Source organism: Parasteatoda tepidariorum, chromosome 4 (assembly GCF_982258835.1).
Source record: "Parasteatoda tepidariorum strain Cologne lab strain chromosome 4, Ptep-v5.0, whole genome shotgun sequence".
Classification (NCBI taxonomy): Eukaryota; Metazoa; Arthropoda; class Arachnida; order Araneae; family Theridiidae; genus Parasteatoda; species Parasteatoda tepidariorum.
Genome location: NC_141758.1, coordinates 24,505,253 through 24,531,161, shown reverse-complemented (window position 1 = coordinate 24,531,161; position 25,909 = coordinate 24,505,253). Strand labels below are relative to the sequence as shown.

At 28.2% G+C, this 25,909-nt stretch overlaps 1 protein-coding gene and 2 long non-coding RNA genes across 4 annotated transcripts in view; 2 read left to right on the top strand and 1 right to left on the bottom strand.

Annotated features, from left to right (window-relative positions):
* The window catches only part of LOC107442449 (WD repeat-containing protein 62), a 143,945-nt gene that overhangs the window by 24,191 nt on the left and 93,845 nt on the right, over positions 1-25,909 (top strand). The gene's annotated exons all lie outside the window — the stretch shown is intronic.
* Positions 16,194-18,984, top strand: LOC147810811 (uncharacterized). Its single transcript, XR_015432965.1, has 3 exons — positions 16,194-16,416; positions 17,123-17,169; positions 18,800-18,984. It is a non-coding gene; the product is annotated as an uncharacterized LOC147810811 (long non-coding RNA).
* Positions 20,076-24,990, bottom strand: LOC147810810 (uncharacterized). The gene is made up of 2 exons (XR_015432966.1): positions 24,811-24,990; positions 20,076-23,732 (listed from the first exon to the last, which is right to left on the bottom strand). It is a non-coding gene; the product is annotated as an uncharacterized LOC147810810 (long non-coding RNA).

Below are 25,909 nucleotides of genomic sequence, written 5' to 3'. Positions count from 1 at the left end.
CTTTCAAATTTAATTTTGTTTTCACACACTTAAAAAAAACATTTTATTTATTAAATCCAAACCACCCTGAAATCAATTCTCTATTTTCTCAACTGTTGTACCAGAAATATGTTACTTTTTCTCTAAGTTAACATTAACTCGTGAGAGTTAACGGCGTGACGAAAGTTTTTTTTCACTAGTTATAAATAAATAAATAATAATAAAAAAAAAAATAAAACAATTATCTCAACACATTTAAATTCTAACCTACAGTCCTTTTATTTTTCTAAATAGTTATTCGTAATTAGAAGCGATTAAAAAAAGTTACTATTACTAATTTCATAATTATTTTTTTACTTTCATGCTTTTATCGACATGACAAAACATGTTTACTTTTTCCGGAATCCGCTTTTTAAGAAGCAATAAAAAAAAAATGAAAGAAAGGTCCTTTAGAAAAGGAAAGAAAGTCATCTAATTGAAAGAAAGGCCCCATTGGAAACTGTGTTAAATAACGCGAAAGGAAGCTCGCTTCGGTAAAGCGGAGCATTTGTCCTGTAACGGACCGGAAATAAAAATAAGATAGAAAAAATATTAATAAAATGGGAACTTACTCATACTTTTGTTGGATGCGAGAAGAACATATATACAATCCTAGCCTATATATTAGACGCACTATTAAATTCTATGTAAAATTTTAATTATCAGGTGATACTGTACAGCTTTATTGTTTTTACGCGACTGAAACCGGTTTGCACTTGTTTACGTTAGTGTATCAATGGGTTAAATGAGATGATATATAATATAAATTCGGCGATTGGATAAACTAAGCGATATATTATATAAATATAGAATATTTATAATATCAGGTACTATATTAGTATATTATAATAATTAGACCAAATTAATAGACGCACTGTAGTGTTTCAATAATTGCATGTTTTGCACGAGTTTATATGCGATAGTTATAAATTTAAACATACATGTCATAGGTGTTTATTTAGGAGATTTTTTATACACTTCCTATTTGTATTTATTTTTAACGTATTACGTTACAATGCTAACCAATTGATACACGGACGTAAACATGTGCAAACCTGTTTCAGCCACGTAGATATAATAGAGTTGCATAGTGTAACTAGAAAATTTAGATTTTACACAGAATATTATAGTGCGTCCAATAATTTTGCCACGGACTGTATATATATTTTTTTAAACAAGAAGACCAAAATTAGAGTTAGAATATCTACACTAGAACTACAAATGTTTTATTTTAATTCATTATTAAGATGACGCCATAACCAAGGAGAAATTTTTCGTCGCAAATTCTCTTTCATCTCCATAAGTAATTTAAAATATACAGCATAAGAAATTGAGTTCATATAAACCTCATACCTGCCAACTTTTAATCCCTTCCATTATCATTTTTCCCAGTGGTATTAAAATGGAACTAAAACTTCAATTTTAAGCAAACAAATACGTTGTATTTGAGAAAACTTAAGTTAACAACCATGATAGTAACGCATATTAATATATGTGGTTAATTTTTGTAAGAATAGTGGTGATCAAAATCATCTAAAAATTAAGTTTATAAAAGAAAAAATAGTATATACTTACTACCACTTTAAATATGAAAATAAAATCTTCCGGAAAATCCGAAAGAGTTGGCAGGTATGAAACCTGGAGTAAGCCATAAAGTTACAAAAGCTGAAATTTTCAAAATATCAAAAGAAAAGTAAGTTATGAGAAGATAACTTGGGACTAGGACTGGGCTATAAATCGATATATCGCGACATATCGATTTAACGCCTATATCGGCAAACCGATACAGCGACTTTCATTCCAAGCGATGCATCAGAAATCCGATTTAAGCCGGCGAGTGAAGAAGACGATATAGCGATACACGCAAGGACTTTCTCTTACGTTCCGATGCCAACTCGCGCTGTGGAAGACGATATTGTTTCGTTATGTTGAGACGGCCTTGACTGATGAGCGGTAGAATCAGAATCACTTTTGAGACCTTATATCGTTATATCACATGTTCGTTTTCGCAACTTCGCGATTTGAAATCGTTTCTGTAGATTATTTTCAATGGGATTAACTTCGTGATCGCCGTCGTAACCTTGTTCTGAACGCAATCTATTATTGAAAAGAATTTATAAAGAAAAGTTTCTTCATTAATTAGGTAAGTTTTTCATTTATTTTCTGACAAAACTTTTTTTATATTTTTAAATGTGAAAATTATCGGAAATCTAATTTAAGGCACCCATAAGGAATTAAATTACAAAGTAAATAAATTTGTTAGGTTATTTTTTTACTTTCTTTTAATTTATTAAAAACCTTTCGGATAAAACTTCTAATAATTTAATGGGCTTCTATTACTGATTTTAAATTTATAAATCTTGAGTTGTTTTTATTTTTAGAAATAAAGTTAAAACAAAACTTATTTTTTTGGACATAAGTCAATAAACTTTATTTGTTCAAAAAAATTTGAAAAGTTTGCGAATTTTATTATTATTTTTTTTTTTCATCAATTACTACTTTGTTTTATTAGAGAGTAAAATCATTATTTTTTTTAATTTTCGTTTTATATTATTAGTTAATTAGCTAAATATATTACCGAATATCACAATTCTTTTGTTTTTATTTTTAAGAATTTAATTAAGAAACTTTGCCTTACTTTGTTTTTCGTACATAATTCGGTCATTATTTAATTTAATTTAATTATTTATATGAAATAATAATAAAAATAGTGTTTAAGAAGCATTTTTTTTTTTCTAAAATTTATTTAGCTCTTTGTTTTAAGCATACAAATAATTTTTTAACGAACTTATTTTTTAAATTTTGTTCCTATGCTGTTAGGTAAATATATTGATAAATTTCACTTTTATTTATTTTTTTATTTTTAAACTAAGAAATCTTTTGTTATTTGCGTGATCATTTTTAGAAAATATAACAAAACTTGTGTTTACTTCTTCATTAAGAATTTGAACATTACGATCGAACTTAATAATTCTGTAATTATTTACGCATAATAGTACAAGCAAATATTGATTTGTTAAAAAAAGTTTCTTTTTTTTAAAAAAAAAAAAATATTTTTAACACTTTGTTTTAAGTGTATAATGAATTTCTTTTTAATTTTTTAAATTTTCTTTCAATAATTTCAGCTAGATATCTTTATAAAATTCCCTTTTTATTTTTAAACTGAGAAATCTTTCAGAGAACGAAAATTTTAAGAAATTATTACAAATCTTATGTTTACTTTTTAGTTTAAAATTCGAACATTTTTAATTTTAAACTTCGGCTTTTAGTCAATCTAACTTTTATTTTAATTAAAATATATTTTGAAATTTTAAAATCAGCTTTTGTTTAATAACAATATTTTTTTTCATTAAGGGTGTTTTAGGGGTTAACTTAAATTAAGACTGCTTATACCTTATAAACGATAAAGAAGTGCAAATATTTCATTCTGTATCTACACACATTTTTTCAATAAATATTTTAAGTAAGATTTGTACATCTTAGTCAATTTATTTAATATCTTTCTTTAGCAAAACATATATATTTTCAAATTTATAAATTGATTTAAATCAATATGCGTATGAAGTCTTGATAGAAATCTGACTTTCTGTGCCTTAAAGTAAATGAAATTCAAAAATACTATATCGCGATACATCGCTATATCGCGATGCAAAACAGACGATATATCACGATATATAATTTCTAATATCGCCCAGTCCTACTTGGGACAACGAAAAAAGGAAGTTCTCTTCCAATAATTTGTTATGAAATTTTCTTTTCATCAATTGAAACTTTATGACTTATTCTAGGCTTGACTGAGCTCACTTTTTCTACACTTTAAATTTTAAAATTAGTTTCGTAGATGAAATTCGCGATCGCAACGCTCGAGTACGCCGTCTAGCGGGAGCCTGTAAATATCGGACATTAATTTATCACGTTTTCATTTAGTTCCATCAAAGTCATTGACTGAATCAGACGCCATTTTTTAGCAGCAAATAAGAAACAAAATTTCCCTAAGGAAAAGGCCGAAGAACTTGAAAAAAATCTCCAGAATATTAGTAAATCTTTCAGGAACAGAACACGCCAAACATTTGAAGAAAAATTCCTCAATAATTTTTTATTTCTATTATCAACAAACTGATGACTTCCGATTTCGGATACTGTTACAGATGTGTGTATTAAGGTAAAATGCATTTCTTCTGTCTTCAATTCATTACGAATTAAAGTGAAGTCAACATTGCTTTCGTCATTCCAGTGAATAAATATGAATTCAGAACATACAGAATTGTAATAGTTATAGCATATTCTTCTTTGTTATAGAACAGTATATATTTCTGTATCTATATAATTCGGAAAACAACAATAAAGAATCAACCAAATTACTTGAAATAGTGTCATTTGTGCTGATGATTAATAAATGTTTTATCGTTTTCTTGGTAAGTATTTCTTAGTTTTGAAAGAATAGATAATTTCAACTAGAATTCAGCTGTTCTGTTTTTTAGCTACATATTCAAATTCATATCAATTATAAAATTTTGCTGTGTAGTATGTTATCTAAAAGTAATGAAGGTATAAACTATGTATCTATTATTTGAGAATAAAGTTTTCAAACAAGGAACTTATCATTTTGGAATTCTCCGGGAATCATAAATCAGGTAAGTGCAATGATTTTTACAATAAAAAATTTGCTTGTAAATATTTTTTTTTCATTTGATGATGGTTCTCTACAGAATGGTTTTTTACGTCTGATTAAGAACTATAAGAATAATAAAAAAAGAAACAATATGAAAGTTTTTATTTCAATGTAAAGAATTCTTAAAATCGTTTTTTTTATCTTAAGAATTCTTTATTTTCCGTTTTTTAGTTTATAATTTTTTGATAAAAATTGTTCTCAAAATACTTTTGAAAAATTAAATGCTATAACATTATGTGTTTATGTATACTTCTTGTATATTCCAATGTTTGAAATAATATGATTCAGAAAAGTATGGAATAAAAATTCGGTATTTACGTATTAACGCCACCGCCGCTACAGATTTGGCGGTTTTTAAGTGCCACCAATCTACACTTAAAATTTTTGTGACAATTCATAAAATAAAACACTTTATTTAAAATCAAAATAGTTAATCGGATTTCGGTGGAAAATGAGCCGATATAGAGTTTAGCATAGATTCAAAACAATCATATCGCCATATGAAATCTGATGAATAAGATTCCAAATGAAATAACATTTCCAAAACGTACGTTTACCAAGATAAAGTTTTATGTTGTGGGAATTGGTACATTTTCGTTTTTTCGGTAAAATATTTCCCTCCTGAAAAAATAAAATTGCATCTTGTTTTGTTTTTGGCAAATCCCAAAGACGAATATTCGTAGCACTAAAAATGGCGACAAAAAAGAATTGTTTTTTTTGTTTTTGTTTCGTCAGCATTCTTTATTTTACGTTTCTTAGTTTCTAAATAATGATTTTTATTGAAACTTGAAATTTTTTGATAAAAATTGTTGTCAAAAAACGTTGTTTACAAAATTAAATTTCATAAAATTATGAGGCTTATGTATACTTTTTGTTCATTTTAATTTTTGAAGTAATATGATTCTTAAAACTATAGAATGTAAAGTTTAAATGGGCCTTTCATGTTATATCATTAAATTTAGTAATACTATTTCTCGGGCATTAGGTTTTAACTCTTTTAAGAATATACATATTTTTTTCTGTTAATGTACAAATATTTTTCCGATGTGTTTTGGATATTCCTTCTCTAATAAAAAGAGATACCATTTTGTTTTCGGTTGTACAAGAAAGAAGATCAAGCATTTTTCTTTTTTAAATTTAATAAGCCACATTAAAGAAGGAACGTTGCAATGCTACACGCTACATTAACGACGTCTCCAGAGTAACTGAATGACGGTTCATATAGAAATCGCAGGTATGCGTCTCATACAACAACGCCCCCTATAGTTCGTTGCGATCGCGAATAGAATTCACGATTAAAAGTTTATCTCGCGGTCCTCTTACCCTTTGAGGAAAAAAATGCACCCATATTTGGGTCAAGTAGAGCTATAAGAATTATGGTTATCGTATGAGTATCCAGAATTCAGAGGTCTGTGAATACAGAGGATTTGTGTGGTTCTTAGAAAATTTAAATTGCTGTGCCAATTTTACTACTACATTTTAAATATTTTAAGAACTTTACACATCATAACACCTTACGAAACCTGTCTTTATACATTTAAAAATTTTAAGTTGTTGATTAAAACCTTTAATTTTAAGGTCTGACAACTATTACTATTTAAGGGGATTATGTTTTAGTGAAAAGTAGGAAGATTAGTTTTTATCCCACCATAGTTTAAAGTTTTGCTCATAGGCTTTTAGGCCCCGAAGGGACATTTCAGCTTTTTATATTGAATTATCAGATCATGTGATCATAGTTTAAAGTTTGCTCAAAGGCTTTTTCACACCGAAAAGACATTCTAGCTTTTCATATTTAATTATCAGATCATGTCATAGTTTGATAAAGAGAAACGAAAAGGAATAAAAGAAAAATGAAATTTGATAATCGTAAAATATCTATGCCCGCCAGCAAAAATGGCTTATACAGGTAAAACACATATTTGAAAAAAATGCGATAGTGGTAATAAAAAGTGGTAGTTATTTGTACCAAAGGGATATTTCTTTCTGCATACCTACATCTTTAGTTTAAAAAAAAACTTACTATGATTTAATTTAAGACTCAGTTGTAAATATTTACGTTTTAAATATATAGTAATCTTGTTCTATGTCTATGCTCTGTATTGTCGCTACAAAAATCTTAATAATGAAAAACTTTTGATACCAATATTTTTCCTTTTTCGAAGAAAAAGGAACCGTCATTTGAAGAGGATAGGCAGAACTAGCTACTCAAATTGACTCCTGTAATATGAGAATTGTCCCCTTTAAATAAGTACTGGAAATAATAATGCGATATTGCCTTTTAATATATATATTTAAGAGTAACTAACCCTACCACTTTTTCCCCGTTTAATAAACCACCTTTTGCATCTTTGTATAACGGGGCGTGTACCTTTCTAAAAAGCCCAAAATTGCTTAATTGTTTACTACTATAATATTTTTAAAGTCGAAGTGCTCAAAGAAGACACTAAAATTAAACTCCAAGCAAACTTCTTTACTAGAAATGCTATTCATACCTGCCAACTTTTACGCATTTGGCGTAAAATTTTATTTTTAAATTTAAAGTGGTAGCAAATATATACTATTTTTTCTTTTATAAACTTAATTTTTAAATGATTTTGATCACCACTATTTTTAAAAAACTTACGCATATATATTATTATGCGTTACTCTTAATTATATCAGCTAACCCAAATCATGCTCTTCAAAAAACTACAAGACCATATAGACGAAATAGAAGATTGGTGCTTAAAATGGAAAACTGCAGTAAATGCTGGAAAATCACAAATATTAATTATACAAAAAAGAAGAATTAAAATACTTCCACAACTTCAACCAAAAATGTTCAACATACCAATACCAATAGTTAAGAAAGCAAATTATCTTGGCCTTATAATCAATAGCAAACTCACCTGGAATGATCACATCAAAAGCACAATAGATAAAGCAAATGCAGCAATAATAGCCATACAACCATTAATATATAATCAGAATATGTCACTTAAACTAAAGAAGCTACTATATACAGCAATGATCCGCCCAATACTTACCTATGCCTCACCTGCCTGGACAACGATACCTCAACATCTACTGAAGAAATTAAACCAATGCCAAAACAAGATCCTTAGAAAAATAACCTGTGCAAGATGGTTCATCCGGAATACCAATATACATGCAGACCTAAAAATACCAACTCTATCACAGCATATATACAAGCTAAACGCAGATTTTTTCGATAAAGCCATAGAATGTAAAGCAGCAAATTTTAATGAAATCTTTAAATTTGAAAATTATATCAAAGATAAAAACTACAGACCAATAGCTGCACATTTCACCTCCGACGCCTCATATCATAACTATCAAAACAAATAATTTCATCAACCTTTCTGAAAATAACGTTTACTCATGCTGATACAATTCTGAACAACTCCAAAATCAAACAAACACAGTTTAGAGCAAGCTGCTCAATTTATTTTTGATTCCTTTTTAGTTATTCAAGCAAAGAGCTTGAAACATTCATAAAAGCAACTCCATTGCCTGCTTACCTCATTGCTCAACCAAAACTGTTCAAAAATTCCAGATGAATGGGATAGGGGCCGCTTCGCGGCCTAGGTGCCCAGTAAAATCTAAACACTAACTAACTAATTATATCAGCTCAAGTTTTTTCAATTACAATGTATTTCGTTGCTTAAAATTGAAATTTTAATTCCGTTTTAATACCACTGGGAAAAATCGTAATTGAAGGAATTAAAAGTTGGCAGATATGCGTATTTTATCAAACAAATTTAATAAATTGATCACTAAACTGAGATTGTTTCGGCACTATTATAATAATCTATAACACTGCAGTCGAATTATAGTTAGTATAAACTCCGTTTATTTTTATAGGTGCAAAGGTTGCAGCCCTTAACGCTGCAATAGCATCGGCAATTTATTCTAATCGTTCGCTTTGCAATGAGGTGGCCTAAATTCGAATTCCAGCGGTAGCTAGTGGGTACGAAATCTGCTCCCGGCTCTCCCCCACTACAATGCTCAAGTAAGACATCCTCAGTGGTAGACGGATTAGGCGGTAGAATTTCCTTACCATCGGCCTAACCGTGGGAGGTTTTATTCTCCATACAATGCAAATGCTGGTTAGTTCCATCGAAATGTCCTCCACCAAGGCAAATTTCTCCCAATACTTGATCCAGGATTGAGCGTTCGCCTTCCAATGAGGTGAACCGGGTTCGAATCCCAGTAAGGACTGGGCGATGCGAATTCCGCTTCCGGCTTGCACGGACCACAGTCATGGGTGAAAGCCCTTATATAGCAAGACGGAAAAGAGAAAAACCTGGTACGTAAAACATTTCATTCCAGCATTTTTTTCGAAAAAAATGAAATATCTGTAACTATCAAGATTTCTTTTATAATTCTGGCATATATATAAAACTGCTTCTTTTCGAAGATAAAGTAGATATCGTTGAAAAATTTAAAAAAAGAATAAGTAAACTCCTCCCCAAAACTAGCTATAACTGAAATGGTTTTACTACCAGCCATTCCTCTTTTCCGTCTCGCTTTCACCCCTGACCACAGTGCTGACGCGAAACATCCTCAGTGGAAGAAGGATCATGGGTTAGAGTCCCCTTGTTGTCAGGCTAACCGTGGGAGGTTTCCGTGGTCTTCCTCTTCATGTAAAGCAAATGCGGGTTAGTTCTATTAAAATGTCCTCCACGAAGGCAAATTTCTCTCAATACTTGATCCAGGAGTTCCCTTGTCTTCTGGACTAGGTTTTAAATTACAAGGCTATGTAGTTTAACATTGGTAGTCGTAAACCCAAAATTTGGGTCGGCTGTTTAACGACGATTATGAAATAAATTATGAAAAAAAAAATTCACCGACTCGTCCTTATTTAGGGCATACGGGTAAATGTTTATTAAAATCAAAAAAAAAAAAAAAAAAAAAAAAAAATCCTGAAAACAGTACAAACATAAAATACATATCAGACATGGCAACAGCCCATGAACATGGCGGGCGCAGAGCAGCAAAAATCATGTAAGGTGATAAAATATTAAAACAGCAATATATTAAAAGTGTCAGTTAAAGGAACAATTTTATGAAATAAAATATAAAATACTTGATCCAGGAGTTCCCTTGCCTTCTGGATTAGGTTTTAAAACATTGTACAAGGCTATGTAGTTGAACATTGGTAGTCGCAAACTCAGAATTGGGTCAGCTGTTCGACATTGATTATAAAATAAAACAAAATAGATTTTATTAAACCAGATATAATAATGAAATAAAGTATGTAATATTTGCTACTACTGTGTAAAAATGCTTGTAGTTGGTCTGAAAATAAAAGATGAAGTTTATAGATCTAAGAATTCTGAATGAAATATCATCCCATGATGCTATTACATCCCGAAATCTACTAAAATATCTGATATTTTCTTCTACATTATTTTATTATCGTTTTTTGATTGCGCAAGGCCGTTGCATTCAACCTTGCCCTTTTGTAAAATCTTCTTCCCTAGGTATTGTTTTCTGTCTAAACAATGCTCGTGTCATACCTTATTGCCGCTTTCTTCTTCGTTGATCGCCTATTTTATTTATATTTTCTTTCAGCTTGACGCTTCAGAAGATATTTATGCAAGCGGACATAGTTTCACTGCGGCGTGAGTTTTCGTTTTTATTAGAAGGTATTTTGAGAGGAAAAAAAAATTTTTTTTTTAAGTAAATATATTACATTTCGTAAATTACCTACATTTTTGGGTAGAATAATTTAATGTAACACGGGGAAAATATTTTTTTAATATTATCATTATAATCATTACGCAACTAATAACTTAAACGTCGTGTTTGAATGTTTACCAAATAATTTTAATTTTGTTTGATGAACGCTTGTAAAAATACTATATTTTTAATTAGTATATGTTTCTAATTGTTAGGAGAATCGAGATAGAAATCGAGTTTCAACAAATGATTTTGGGTCTAAGAGTTTGTTTATTTATTTATTTATTGGTATAGCACACAATTGCAGGCTTGTGTGCTCAATCATCCCCTCCTACATCAGAAAGCCTAGTCCTAGTTCTGTCGGTTGGTCGGGATGCCTGAGGCCAAGATGGCCCTTTACCCCTTCATCGTGGGATGCGAATCCTTGAGATCATTGTTTCCAAAAATTGAAAGTAACTCATCAGAAAGCCTCCACACGGTTTCTTATAAGTTGTCTGCTTAAACTATTAAAAAAGTGAATCAGTCGTGAGCATGAACCCAAATTCTTTTTTAAAATTGGAAGAAATTTTTCATATATATTTGAGAATTGAATTTGTGGTGGTTGACAAGTAAATAAGACAAACTAATCATATTCATAAATTTAAAACAAATTTTTAGATATATAATTGCTACCACTTTCTTAATTCTACTAGATTTTATATTAAATAGTTCTTATTTATTATAAATATTTCGTAGTGGTATGATCGGACTACCTGAAAAAACAGAGTGGAGGCTCAATTAAGACTTATAAACCTTTGTCAAGCAGAAAGACGGATAGCACAATTTAAAAGTTTAGTTCAGCTTGGTTCATACATTTACTGGCTTATGTGCTGAATTATAGCTTATAAGCCTTAACGAAGTAGTAGAACAAATTACACAGTTTAGAGAGAGACAGCATGAGGGTGCACCTAAGTTTGCGGTGGGAGTCGAACCTACTTCCTCTTTGCTGCAGACTGTTTGGCAGGCGATGCCGCTCGGCCAGCGAGGCTCCTCTAAAATGTTCGGACATATTTTCATAAAATCACATTAAAATAATTTATTTACCGGTGACATATCACTGTCCATTAATTTAAGCATTTAATATTACTGAGGGGGCATACATATTCATCACAAACTTTATTCTTGAAACGGAAATTTTTCACCTGGTGGAACGTGTCAATATCGTTAAAAACAACTGCCTTGTTTAGAGGTAAATACGTTATCACTTTTTCGTGGGTGCCGTGCTTCACTGTTGCAATTGAACAAATTCCTTATATTTAGGTTAAAATGCTCCTTTAGATTCTTTGTAAGGTTGAAAAGACCACGCAAATTTAACTTGAAAGAATATTTTTTAATTTACTGTAGCATAGCGTAAAGGTTAAGGAATAAGCAAAAAAACTAATTTCAACATCCGAACTGTCAATTTTTACTCTCTCCAAGTATGGATTCTCCAAGTGGTAGTAAAACAATTATAGAAAAACAATCAATTACAGTTACGTTAAGATCCAGAGTTGACATTTATGTTACAGTTATTAAATTTAATCCAGAGTTATTTATGTTAAATATTTGTTCAGGAATCCAGGCAGGCTTTGTTTGCATACAAAATATCAAAATGCATACAAATTATTGGAAGAGAACGTTCGAATTGTGTAATCATAGGTTATCCTCTTATAATTTGTTTTCATCTGGATATTTCGAAAATTTAACTTCAGTATTTGAAACTTTATGGCTTACTCTAGGTTGACTTACTCAATTTTTCCATACTTTAATTTTTTTTAAATTCATTATGGTAGTAAGAAAGAATTTGTGATGCAAAATTTTTCTCGTGATGTAGCGTCTCTGACAGTGCGGGCGAGTGAGATATGGGAGTTGTAGGGTTTCTTGTCACATTGAAAAAGGAAGAAAAACCTGTAGTAAAAGCGCTTTGTTTACAACTTAATTAAATAGGAAAGTAAAGTCTTTTACCATTTCTAATTATAAAATATCAAGCACTTTTTTTTTTCCTTATATAAATATATATATGTATATATATATATATATATATATATATATATATATATATATATATATATATATATATATATATATATATATATATATATATATATATATATATATATATATATATATAAAGAGAGAGAGAGAGATAGACGCCAATTGCTCAAAATCAAATATCAAGTTTATGCTAACTTAATTGTTTTTATTGTTGTTCTGTTATTTCTTTTATTTGTTCCAAACTGGAGTTTATGATGCAAAATATTATGGTTTCGTTAATAGTAATAACGAGTTTTAGAAAAGTTTTTTTGAATTCCTGCTTCAAGTTAGTTTCAATTACAAAAAGTTTATATAAATTTGTTGGTATTCATCAGCTTTAAAACAATAAACAACTAAACTCAAATCCTCAAAAAAGTTTTTAAATTGTTGCAAAATTAGATTAAATTATACAAAAGGTTTATATAAGGTTGAAACATTATCTAATATTCAGTAACTATATAAATACTAAATAAAAGGAATCTGTTTCACAAAAAGTTGTTTATAATGAATATATTATGTTACTGTTTATAATGTTATTGTTTATAATATTATTGTTTATAATTTATGATACAAAATATTCTGGTTTTCTTAATAGCAATAAAGAGTTTTAGATAAGTTTTTAAATTTCTGTCTCATGTCAGTTTCAATTACAAAAAGTTACATAAATTTGTTAGTATTTATCAGCTTTGATTTGTTAGTATTTATCAGCAGCTCTGAAAGAATAAACGACTAGATTCATCTCCTCAAAATTGTTGCAAAATTAGAATAAATTATGCAAAGTTTTATATAAATTTAAAAAAATTATTCAGTAACTATATAAACACCAAAGAAAATGAATCTGTTTCACAAAATGTTGTTTATAGCTTGATTTCAAAAACGGCCATATAAATGCTAAAACTGATTTAATTTCTTTAAGGAAATTTTTTTGAAGATATATCAAAGATAGTTTTTTTTTTCTTATTGTGAAATAAATTTATATGGTAAAAATGCATGTTAAAATATCCTGCACTTAGATACTGCTTCCTACTCATTCGTATCTAAAACAAACGTCTGACAGCAATTGTTCTAAAAATGTATTAACTTTAACCGTAATTGACTCCCTAATATGTGCTTTTCTTTTCAAACAAAGTATTCTAATCTTTGAGTGTGACAGTTCCGCATGGTCTGAGAGCGGATTCTAGTCTTGGAATGTTGTAAAAAAAATTATTTGTAAAGAAAACCTCCATTATTCGGTGTTGCCACGCATAACGCATTAACTTGTAATAAAAATGTCATAACAAGAATATGAAATGGAGAATCTGCTTTAACGAGCTTTGGTTTGCTTCTAAAACAAGGCAAAAGTAAGCATAAGAAAACCTCCATTAAGATATGATACGTCTTAAAACTCCACGAAGTTTGCCTTTATAAGCGTATTTTATTATTGTAGGTTAAGTTCTAAATATCAAAATGTAAGTATTTGAAAAACGATTTTTATGAATATTATTTGTCTGCTAATTTTGGCAACATATTACTAAGATTATAGTTAGGGATGAAAGATAGAAATCTGACCTAAAAGATGGCAAGCTGAAAGAGAAAATTAAACAACTATTTATAGTAGAGGGTTTATGAAGAAGTTGAGTCTGTTTCATCGTTTCCACGTTTTTTTTTGTGTCGAAAAAAAATTAAGGCTACGGATTTGTTACTCTGGAAGACGTGACAATAATTTGGGGTTTTAGTCCGAGATTTTCTGAAATTCAAATATGTTTGCAAAATCCATGCTTTTAAACAGAGCTATTTATACCCTCTGAAAAAAAAAGCGGACAATAAAAGCATTTGATTTCTAGCTGAAGTTTGGAAGAAATGAATATCCATGGTTACCAAGATTTATAATTTTCCAGCGTCAAAGACTTATATGTATGCGTTACAACTGTTAAGAAGTCTTGGCAGTCAAGGTTCTGTTAGTCTTCCCAAAGACAAGCTAGACATGAAATGGTTTAACCACCAGCATTTTTTTTTCCGGGGTAAAAGTTGTCAAGTTTAAAATTTAGTTTTATCAATTTGTGTCAAGTATCCCTTTAAAAAGGACAGCAGCGCACCTTTTTTAAAAATGTAAAAAGTGATAGCACAATTTCCTTATTAGCTTTTATTTTCCAGAAAAGAGATAGCCATAATAAAAGAGATAGCAAAATAAAAAGAAAATGTAAAACGTATCACAATTCTTTGAAATAATTTAAATATATTATTTTTCTTTCATACGTAGGTAAGTTTATATAGATTAAAGTATAGGTAGGTTCATTATCGGTTACGTTTATGCACTGTCATCTGTCGAAAATACTTTAAGCTAAATCTGGAACTTTTGGAGGAAAAATTTTATGCCCTGTCACATAAATTCGATACAAGAGTTATTTTTTTATGATTTCTTTCTTTTTCAGTATATAAATTATTGAAAATCATCGGTTTAAATTAGGACACTCTGTAGATGCATATAATAATAAGTTAATATTCGAACAATTACTGTGCTATCATTGCATCACTTTGTTTTAAAAAGATACTAAGCACGAATGGGTTAAACGACGACGGAATGCCGCGCTAATTTTACATTTCCTGTTCGTCTGGCCACACGTAAAAAACTGTAAACTAAATTTGCACTTATTAGACAGATTTTGCTAGTTTTTAAAAAGATTAGAATGACATACTTGGAAAAAGTGGTGAATTATATAAACCTACAAATTGTTTAGAGATAGTGGTGGATAAAAATCTACTAAATTGAATTTATTAAACCAAGAATCGCAATTAATAAACTACCACTTGAAAATATTTATTCGCTGTCCGGAGCAAATTGGCATCTTTGTTTGCAGACGTGCCAACTTTTAATCCCTTCCATTATCATTTTTCCCAGTGGTATTAAAATGGAATTGAAACTTTAATTTTAAGCCAACAAATACGTTGTATTTGAAAAAAATGAAGTTGGCAACCGTCATAGTAACGCATATTAATATATAAGTTTAATTTTTGTAAGAATAGTGGTGATCAGAATCATTTAAAAATTAAATTTATAAAAGAAAAAATAGTATATATTTACTACCACTTTAAATATGAAAATAAAATCTCCCGCAAAATGCGGGAGAGTTGGCAGGTACGTAAATGAAACTATTTTGGTGTGTTCTATATTGCATTCATTTCTTCAAACCATTTTAGTAACGGTAACAATATAAAAAAATTAAAAATTTACTCGAATTATATGTTTCTAATAACCTTGGCTTCTCCGGTCACCGGTGACCCCAGTGGAGCTGCGAACAAATTCAGTGGTGGCACCGGTGAACCCCATGGCATTCAACGTGCTAATGAATCCTTTTTTATGAAGTTGAAATCTTAAAACGAGGTAATTTATGTCATTCTCATAATTAAAGTTCGTAAATTAAAAGAAACACAGTTTTTCTCCTTTAGGTATTTTGAAATGAATGAAGTTCATAACTGAAGCAAACAAAGAATAATTAAGCTTATAAAGTTCGTTTATCAAAAATGTCAAATTAATTGCAAGTATATAATTAATTAACGTAATTGTCGAGGTGGAAGTCTGTTTATCTTTTTACCCACTTATTTAGCTGAAGTTTGCCTTTGTCTTCAAAAGGTTTTAGAAAGTTTTTTTTAAATAGGTAATAAAATGAAGTAATTGGGAGTAAATACAATCGATATAGTTTTTATTACCTTGAGCTGTCGAGTTGACATTTCATCATTAGACCTAAGTAGCCGTCTTTCCGGGTGGCACGATTCCAAACCGTAATGTTCCCAATCCTTAAGACGGGGAATATGCAACTTTTTCCCTCTTTCTCGGGAATACGTGATTCTAAGCAATGACGTCAGAATAAAATTGTGCGCGCGCAACATGCCATGTACTGTCTTGTGACGCTGTGCTGTGGCGGGAATCTGCAAAGCTTTACAACCATTATTATTTGTTATTTTCCGTTGAAACTGGAGAACGCGAAACTGTGAATTAATAATGCAGTGAAGTAAGTAATTTATCATTTTCATTAAACTTTTGTTTGTGATTATAACTAATAAATTTCTAATATATTTTCTGTTTTAATTAATTGTTTTGCTTTGACTGTTTATCTAATACCCCATATATATCGCTATAGTGTGTGTGCCATTAGTTTTTCCCTGCATTCATTGCTTAAATGTTACACGTGTCTGTAATGCAGAATTCAAAGCTTTGAATAATGCTGTGCTGTTACGTTTTTCTGTTATGTCCCCAAAACGTTAAGTTTTAAATTGCAATATGTAAATTTTTAGATAGCTTAATTTTGTTGTGCACATCCATGTGCAAATTGTTAAATTTAAGTTTATATGCTTTAGAAAAAGAGATAAAACTACTAACAGGAAGAGAAGTTACTGTAGATATAGCACTAATGTAGGCTACATGAATAATTATATATATTAAAATTTAAATTGCTCTTATAAATTTTGTTCACGTCATTAATTTTGATATATATGGGAGTTTTGTTATAAAAACAAAAAAATTACTTCAGCAGCAACTGATAAAACCAGTTGTTTTGGTTCAGAACTATGTTATTTAAACAGAAGACTGTTTTATTATTAATAATCAGGATAGAATGTTTATTATAATAAAATATATATATTTAAAAGAGCATTATTATTATTTAGCGTGCAATAATAAGCATTAAATCCTTTTTTTTTGTTTTGTTTACATTTCAGATGCAGGTGGAGATGGAAGGAGCAATGGTTGGTTTTAGTCATAAGAGGTAATTAAATTATAAGTTTTTTTCATTAATATTTAAAATGATTATTGCTTATCCCTCAAGTTATAAAATATCAGAATTTATTATTAAACGTTTGTCATTCAGATATTTTTTTTACTTAGATAGTTTTCATTTAGTTTAAATTAACACGCCTAATGATTTCTTTAAAGTAAAATTTTTTTATGATATATAATATAATATTTAATCATAAATTTCTAGGCTTTCCAACCTTAATAATTTATGTTATTTTAACATCTGTCAATATCTTTGGTACGGAATGATATTTTTCACCTTTTAAGATACTTATTGTTTTAGTCATAATGTTATCATTTTAATTTTTTGTGTTATTGTTAATGATTTCAGTATACTACTGGATGTATTGTTATTATTATGACCTAGATATTTATTTTTTTCACCTAGGTGTATTATTGTAGCTTATATCTTGGTTGTTATATTGTAGCTTATAACTTGGTTCCATGGTCTTGGCGACCAATAAGTATTTTCAGATATCTGATATTTCAGTATTTAGACCTCTGATTTTTCGGACGGTTCTATATCTGTTGATTTCAATACTATCCAGAGTTTATCAAGGAGATATAGCTTAAACCTACAGGGAGAAGTTTGCAAATTTTATACATTAAAATTAAGTTTCAAATATTTTTTTTCTTTTTAAATTATGAAATTAAGTTGTGCTTTAAAATTTACTATTTCTCTAATAAATATAAATCAGAAACTATACATATTCCCATAAGAATGTATAAGTAAAAATTATTTCAGTACTCTAAATTTTGTTAACAGATTATGATACAAATAAACTAGTAAAGATGATTTTGTAGTGAAGATGGAAGATAATATTATATGTATTAACATATATTAATGAAATGTGCATGCACATTGTAATTGTTTGTTCGTTATTGGAATAATTTATTTGTCTACTTTTAATTTATTAATTCTAATAAACAATTATGTATACCCAATAAAATCATTAAATTATGTAATCTGTACTTAGGAAATGTGTGTTAAAAGTTTTTTTCATAAAATCAAATGCAAAAAGTATAATTAAGATACAAACTGATGTTGTTGTTTTTTTTTTTTAATTGAAGGATATTGCAGCGAATTAATTTATTGTAAAATATAGTAGAATTATCTTGTGCTGTGAATGTTTAATATGTGCTTTTACATTCCAAGGAATGATTTGACATGCTTTTAGGAATTCCCTTTATTTGTGCGTTTATCTATAATTTAAAACAGGCTTTACATTTTCTGAAGCTTCATTTGCGTAATTTTATAATGCACGTAAATGGAAGACTAAAATATAAAATATCTATCTCTAAATCGTTCCTTATATTAATTCCTTTGTATATACATATATATATTTAGAATATTTCTGAAAAACTTTTTTTATTCCTGGGCAAGTTTTCTGTTGATTTAATTTACTTTTTATTATTGAAAAAGCCTAGATATTAAGCTAACCTTCTGACTTAAGGTTTTGTCGTAACCCCAACTATAGTTTTATCTAATACATAATTTGTAGAAAAATTTTCATCAAAAATTCAGTTGCTATGATGTTTTCAAAGTGATTTTATTTTTAAAATGTACTGTAATTTAAGTTAGTGCACGATTTTTGTTTCAGATTCTTGGAAAAAGTGTTGTGTAGAGTCTGAGATTTTCTTTGGAACTTTCTTCTATTATGCAGCAGATACAAAGTTATTTTGTTCTAGGTATATATTATAGAGGGTTTTTATATCTGTCTTTTATACCATTTTGTGCTAAAAATGTTTTGCAAATGCTTTTAGAAATAAAAATTTATTTAATTGATTTCTCATTTTATTTTAATTCTTAAATAAACCCTACATTTATTTATTTATGGTATTTTACCAATTGCTGCAACTAACAATTACATTTGTATTCATAAATATGTGTAAAAAATCTGATTTTTTTTCTTGCAACCTTTTTTTCTTTCTCAATAGTTTTTTAAGTTAAACTGAATTTAGTAAACATTCAAATAAGCATATAAGAAATGAAATAGAATCTTGAGACATTTCTCAAATATTTAATTAATGAATTGAGTTAACATTGAAATAAACTTATAAAAGATAAATTAGTTAAAATAAACAATAAAATAAAAAACATTAATAAAATAATTTCTTAAATATTTCAGCACAAGGACTGCAAGAATGGGAACTTTAATGCTCCCTCATTTAATAAGTACATGAACAGAAATAAACAAATTGTTTAGGTTTGATATTAAAAATGGAAAGGTTTAATTTTCATGTATATTAATGTAGGCATATGGATATTACAGCTTAACCTATTATTGTTTTAGGAAGTAATTAGTAGTTTAATTAGGTTTAGTAATTTAAAATAAAATTGCTTATGAATATCTTTTTTAACTTCTAATTGATTCTTATGTTTTTAAAGGCGTCTCAAGAATGTCATTCAGTTAGGGAATGTGGAAATAAACATTTTTTGCTTATGAAGTTTATTCCTGTGAATACATTAAAATATTTTCTTAAACTATTACCATGATGGGAAATAAAAAACAGTGCGTTTTAAAAAAATTATCTGTAAAGTAATCGACGTCAAAAGAGTGTAACCTTGCATTAAGTGTTGAATAGCATTAGTTGCTTCTGAAGTTTTTTTTTTCCCATAAATAAATTAAAATAATATGTATCTCACTATAGGATATTTTAAAACTTCCAATTTGCTTTTTCATTTCTATGCACTAAAAAACTTGTCCCAAATTACTGATATTAGTTTTTGAGTTGGTTTTGCAGAACATGTGCACCGTTTTTATACAAATAATAGTTACTTAGGTTTGAAATATTTTGAATCATTCATTATGAGTGAGGGAATATAAAATATGAGTTTCAAATTTCTTGCTCAATATGAAACCTATTTAAAGACCAGAAACTTTGACCAATTTTATTCATAGTAACAGCATTACAGGTATTAATATTAAACGGTAAAGGTTGAACGACAAAGCATTAACATTTTTTGCATTTGTAACTGGTAAGAGTTGCGAGCGAGGGAATGATATTTCATAATGTTGAATTATTAATGAAAAATTTATTTCAAATAATACTTCAAACTTATACTAAGCTGAAATATAATCTTCAAAATATATTTTGAACAAATAACTCATTCATATATCTGGGGGGGAGGGAAACTAATAGTCTACCATTTAAACTTTATAGCAGAGAGCTACCCAAATATCAGCAGAAAATAACCAAAAGATTGATTTAAAAAGATTTAATATTTCCTTGTAATTAGAAGAATTTGTAGTATTTATTAAGATTTTTTTGGTTAGGATTATAATTAATTTATGTATTTAATTATCTCATCAGAAAGGAAATGGCTATAGAACATTACGGTTTTTTAAATTAAAATTGGAGAGAAACAAAAGTTTGTGAATCCATAATATACTATTAACACAAAGTTATTAAGTGAACAAATTTTATGTTTAAAAAAAGTGTAACAAAAAAATTAAAGTTAATTTTGAAAACAATAGGTTTAAATATATTAATTTGACTAGTGTGACTTAGCGTGTGAAGATGCAAGTTGTAAGCCAGTAAAATAGGATATTCTACAATCATGGCATTAAACAGTTTTTTTTAGATATCAAGTTTTTTAAAAAAAAAAAAAAAAAGCTGTTAGTGCTGATGGTCTTAAATTAAGACTTATGCAATGAAAGCAACAGTACATGAAAATAAAGGTTTCAAAAAGGATAAATACAAGATCTATACTCAATCGAAACATTTTTTATTTATAATATTTACTTTTAACAAACGTTAGTTATTTTCATTAAACACAAAAAAAATTTTGATTGTATCCAATTTACATTTTTAAGTCTTAGAAAGCTTTTCATGTTTTTGCATAATTGATAAAAGAGGAAAAGAATATAAAAATTATGGAATGCTATTATGGATTGTTTTAAAAAAAAAAAACAGATTTGTAGAGTTTGAAAAAAAAAAAAAAACGCTGTGGAAAACTGAGTTTCTATTCGGTAAGGCATTATAAAGTTTGTTCATCTAAACTTTCTTACATTTTATATATTTTTCCACCAGAAATCAAAAATTAACACTTGTTATTTTGTAGATCACCAGGGACCAAAAAATGTAAGGATAGGGTCATGGAGGAAAAAAACATTAGCACAAATAAAATATGTTGAATAATAAAGTCAAGTTATATTTTTAATCAAAAATTGTTGCAGAATTCCTAACTTACAAAGTTTAAAATTTATTAAAAAGGACTTGCCGATCTTAGACAGTGAAATTTACATTATGAGCTATAAATTAAAACAAATTCATTAATAAATAGAATAAAAACTACAATTCTTGAAAGATAACCTTAAATTGAACAATTCCAGTGAACTAAATATTTATAATCCCTCAAGAAAAAGCTGCCAAAATGCCCATTAAAAATTATTTAATTTTATTCTTATATTAAAGAACATAATGCTAGAAAGCTTTCAGTTACATTTCAAAAACAGGTATTAACTTTGTTATGTATATCAAAAAAAATCTAAAAAAAGCACCCTAGTTTTTTAACTAAATAATTTTTATTTCAAAAGCACTAAAACAATATTCAATACCCACTGTGGATTATGAAACTGTTATAAAGCATGTAAAAAGCTAATTGCTAAACAATGTAAATATACTTTTTCATAAAATATTCTAAACCATAAAATGAAATGTTGAAAACTAGATGAAAACAGAATTTTGGAAATACAATTTTAATAATATTACTGAAGAAAAAATCTTATATCCTCATAAAGAACAGAAAATAAAAATTAACAAATTTATTCAATACTTGAAACAGAATAAATTTGAATTTGTAAATGAAGTTTAAATAATGCTACTGTCGACTATAACAATTAATTATGTAAATAATAACAATTTAATAAATTATTATATATTTTAGTAATTGCAATTATTATCAATGGGGACTGATTTCAAAGCACATCTGAGATCTCTTATTTTATAAACAATATAATAAACTTAAACATTTTGTAATATGCACAGGTGAAATAACTTTACTTAAACCTCAAAGCTTTGAAGAAATAATAATCAATAACTTATTGAATTGAAATCAATAATTAAAAATAGTACAATTAAAACAATAACTTTATGAATCAAGGGTATTAAGAAAACTTGAATTTTTTTCTGGTCTCATACTCAGATCAAACATAGAACACTTGAATAATGCATACAGACCAAAAAAAAAAATTATCTACACCTAGGGAAATAAGAAACTAGCAGTAATTAACTTGATCTGCCAAATATAATTGTAAAATTTTTTTTATCCCTATAGCATTTTTCCCCTTCAACTAATAATTAATATATTATATGCCTTTTAGTAAGCTGACTGATAGGCATAGTAGAAAAATCAAATGGATATTTTTTGGATTTGGATGGTTTGTAAAAATTATACAAGATAAAAAAATGAGGTAAACATTTGCTATATACAGTTAAAATCAAATTAAGTGAATTTCAATGCATTAAAGCATGTCAAAACAAATTAATCCTATTTGTTTTTAAAAAAACATATGTACCAGATAAAACGAGGAAAAAATTTTGCCATGTAGAATATCAAATTATGTGAATTTCAAGCAACTAAGAAAAAGAATTCAAATCAATAGCACAGCATGTCAAATAAACGAATAAAATCCATGATCATTTGTTTTTAAAATAATATAAAACTGAATACAATCAAGCACAGGCATGCATACAAAACAAATTCACTTGAACCTGCAATGTGCTGGGCAACTGGCTCGTTGTTGTATGCAACTGAATTCAACAAGTGTTCAATCTGAATTCAATATGTCTTTACTGTTCATCTAATTTTTTAAATATTTGCATAAATTTTACAGCAATTTCGAATGAGCATTGTTAAAATAGTCAATGATTTTCACAGACAAAGAAATTAGTTTAAGTTACTACTATATGTGACCACTATTTTAACACAAAATTGATTAAGACATCAGTGCATTTTTTTATTTTTTATAAAATATGATTAAATATAATATTTCACAAAATTTTAATGCATAATACTAAGATATTTTAAGCATGGAGATTATTTTACAAAAAAATGTAATTTATCAAAGACATTTACATGAATACAGGTTTTATATATATATATATTTTAATCAATTGTTTGAAAAATATAAAGGTAACAGAAATTTCAAAATATTAAGAAATGAAAATCCTTAAGTACAATAAATTACAGTCTATTATCACAGCTCTTTTTTTCAAAAAGAAAAAGACTTAAGATGTCCATAAATAATGTAGAGCATTGTAAAATATTATGAAACCTATGATAAATGATAGTTAGTAGCAACCGCTGGTCTAGGGAGATCAGTTAAAACCTTGCTTGATGATCTATTACTAGCCTTTGTCATTGTCTTAATTGCACTGGTGATTTCACTGAAGATGCCATGTGATATTTAGTTCAGCTTAGCCACTGTCCATAATTTAGATATCAAAATTAATTTCTGGATAAGAATCCTCTTTACAGTAGAAAAATCATCTCATTCATCAAATAGAAAGCTGTCTGCATAAATGTAGCTGAAAATGTAAAAAAAATAAAGTGAGGCCATAAGCATTCAATGGAAGGGGTATCTGTTTAACGAATAAATGTACTCAAACTTTATTTACTAGAAATTCTATGTTTAATTAGGTAGGTACTTACTATAAGGAACCGATTTAGGATAAATCACGATTTATAAACAATTTTAATAACATTTGATAACATTAAAATTTAAATATTTTTGACACTAAGGAAACTGAAGAATATTTTGTTAGAAACAATTTTTAAAAAGGATTATATTGTTAATTATCAATCTTTGGAGTCAGAAAACCACTATTACCACAATCTTTCTATTATGTTTCCCATTATCCACATTTAATTAAACACCACAAATAATTACTACTGTTAATTATTTGTGTTATAATTGTTACTTATTTATTGCACCTGAAATACATAAGTACCATAATTCCTTCTGTAGCAACAAAACAAAAAATAATAGTAACAACAAATATTAAATTATCTATTTCTATACATTGTGAAATTGAAAGGTGTTTTAAAACTAAGATGTGCCTGATGTAAGATGTTATATATTTTGTCACTAGAAATGTATTGTTTATTAAAAAATTTTCTCCATGCAACTAAAATTAAATTGATAGATACAATTGTTTATATTATTAACTGATTAGAAAAAATAATGCCGAAAACTAAAGTCATGCACGATATTTTGTTAAGAAGAGATTAATAATTAATAGGTACTTTATTTACGTCGCATTAGAGCTACTCAATGACATGAATTATGCATATGACTGTTAATGGAAGGATACTTAATAACAGTACAATTCAAATTCAATAAAAATTTAGAAAGTAATATAAATAAAAAATTCTATAACTTAATATAATATTCGTAACGGAGCCAAAGCTATAACTACTAAGAACCTATATTTTTAATAATTCAACATACCTATCATAACTGTTTATTTACATATTGAACGTAATTTCACTTAGTATCTATCTGTGAAAGGTTTTTAAAAGAAAAACTAACAAAAGTAAAAGCGTTAAAACTTCACAATTTGGCGCGAAAAGAACCATCGGTACTCTTAAGAAAATTAGACTTACCTAGCATCACTCACGAACTCTTTATTAAATTAATGTGTCGATACTCCAACCAAGGAAATTAGCAGATTCTCTTTTTTTGTTTAATGAAAATGACATAAATAGTTGTTTCAGGCATGGCGATTTCAGCTTCGAACATTTCGAAGCTGTATATCAACATACTGCGATTTTTCCAGAAGAGGAGGTACATGCGCACAAACCTATTTTATTCTGACGTCATTGCTTAGAATCACGTATTCCCGAGAAAGAGGGAAAAAGTTGCATATTCCCCGTCTTAAGGATTGGGAACATTACGGTTTGGAATCGTGCTTCCGGGTGGGCGATTTTTCTGAAAGATCAATATAAACGAGACTGACAAGGATATAAAATAGAAATATTTTGGATTCTACATTTTTCTTTTTAACATTCGAATTTTCTGATGAATCGAGCTGAAAGCTTCCTTTTTCGCCAGTATGGATTGCATTATAAGACTTATACAGTGAAACCTCTCGTCAGCGACCACTCTCTGTTTCGCTGTAAATGGTCGTTAATGGAGGTTGGTTGTTCTTAGGGGTTACCTCCATTGACTTGAAAATGTTATCGAGGGTAGATAATTTTTCGCAAACGATTTTAATTTTAGTCAGTGTCATTTTCTTGATGCGGAAAATCGAATTTGGCTTCATGAAAATCGAATCGATGAATAAAACTTAGCGTCAATAAAAATGGTCCCTAATTATGTGTAAAAACAAAATTATCAATTATGAATGATGGAACTATTTTAAATGAATTTTCGTTTAGCACGTTGAATTCCTTAGAGGTCACCGGCATTGAGTTTGATCGCAGCGCCACGCGTGTTACCGGTAACCGGCGAAGCCAAGATTATTAGAAACACTAAATTCGAGTAAATTTTTTAATTTTTTAAAATTATTATCGTTACTAAAATGGTTTGAAGAAATTAATGCAATAGAACACGCAAAAATAGTTTTATTTGTATACACAGAGATGCCAACTTGCTCCGGACAGCGAATAATATTTTCAAATGGTAGTTTACTAATTGTGATTCTTGGTTTATTAAATTCAATTTAATAGATTTTTATCCACCACTATTTCTAAACAATTCGTA